This window comes from Frankliniella occidentalis, unplaced genomic scaffold, assembly GCF_000697945.3.
Source record: "Frankliniella occidentalis isolate FOCC.00 unplaced genomic scaffold, Focc_3.1 Scaffold129, whole genome shotgun sequence".
NCBI lineage: Eukaryota > Metazoa > Arthropoda > Insecta > Thysanoptera > Thripidae > Frankliniella > Frankliniella occidentalis.
Window position 1 is genome coordinate 388,536 of NW_026267256.1, and position 1,498 is coordinate 390,033.

The 1,498-nt window shown below is 49.3% G+C and overlaps 1 long non-coding RNA gene across 1 annotated transcript; it reads right to left on the reverse strand.

Annotated features, from left to right (window-relative positions):
* Positions 1 to 126: 126 nt before the first annotated feature.
* On the reverse strand, positions 127 to 1,170 carry LOC127750069 (uncharacterized). Its single transcript, XR_008011506.1, has 2 exons — positions 950 to 1,170; positions 127 to 861 (listed from the first exon to the last, which is right to left on the reverse strand). It is a non-coding gene; the product is annotated as an uncharacterized LOC127750069 (long non-coding RNA).
* Positions 1,171 to 1,498: the final 328 nt, after the last annotated feature.

Here is a 1,498-nt window from a genome sequence, read left to right on the forward strand (position 1 = left end):
GTCATAAGTAAGGTGGATTTTTAAATCTACAAATCTTGAGGTAACGGGTTCAGCTGGGTACCACCAGATGACACGGACAAAATTATTTATAGTTTTAAAGTTAATTGAAAACAAATACAAGGGAGCTACAGTGCAGAATAATAGTTTTATTATTAATTAACAAAACAAAACATTTTAAACAATGTGACAATAAGTACAATTTAACCTTGCAGTACAACAATAAATTCCTAACAGGACAAAGACTAGTACAAGCCACCAACCAACAGGCATAAATGCGCAACTGCGACAAACCTATGTTGAACGTTTACAGAGTTATAGCACAACAACCTTCATACAAGCGAAGCAACGTAATCTTTAGTTATAACAATAACAAATCACTAAGTGCATCTCAGAGATAAACGGGGACAGTACATAATAGCCAAGCTTTAGTTGCACATCTCTATACAAGCAGAGTTACGTATTTGCTGAGGTTAAACAATTAACGTCTCACAGCATTAACAAAACAACAATCAAGCTCCTGAAAGTAACCTCATACAGACGGGGTATAATTTAGGAAAAGAAACTGCAAGGTACACAATTAAACAATGAAAACTAGAACTGAGTCTAGGCAAGGAAATAGATCAGAATTCATTCTCACACACATACACACACACTCAGTCAGTTGACACCACACCGACACGACCACGTCCAGGGCGGAGCGCGAGGAGGCGCAAGTGCGACTAGCTTGCTCTTGGTGCTGATGATCAACATCGTGACCGCGGAGGCAGGCATGGCGGCAGGCAGGCAAAACGACGTGACCTAGCCCAACATGTCGGGGGTAGGACAGTGCTGCTCTGAAGGCTCACGCCTAAACCAAACACCCTGCATGACAACGAATGAACGAGCATGAGCAAAAGGAGGACCAGCCGTCGAAGACTTGAACAAGTTGGTCGCTGAAGGACAAACGCACCTTTCGGGTGTTTGGACGTGGAGAGGAGAGACTCATGTGAGCAGCGCCCGAAGGCCCGGATGTGCTTCTGGTGACTGACACAGAGAGACTGACTCGCTGCTCTCGCATGCACCTTGCCGACGCGCTAAAACTCGCTTCTTCCTCCCTGTCTTCCTCCTACGCCGGCCGAGGGAGCGGCGGGTGAGTGTCGGCTGCTGCTTCAGTTAAAGGAGGGGGGGGGGGGGGGGCGAAGCTGGAAGTAGGAACGGTTGCCTACTTGGACGGCGTTCTTGTCGCGGGAACCGTGACACCACTCTGTCCGACACACTGCGCCACGCCACGGGCCACGTAGAGGGAAGGGGAGAGTGAGGAGAGAAGGGGGAGAGCGAGAGAGCGAGAGAGGGAGAGAGAGAGAGAGAGAGAGAGAGAGAGAGAGAGAGTAGCGGGACAGAGAGGGAGAGAGGGGACAGAAGAGGGAGAGCCCCCAATAAATTTTACATCATGAGCCCGAGCAGCGATGTCCGGATGTACACAATGGTGGACGCCAGGGCCCTGCAGGGCGGGCGGCGC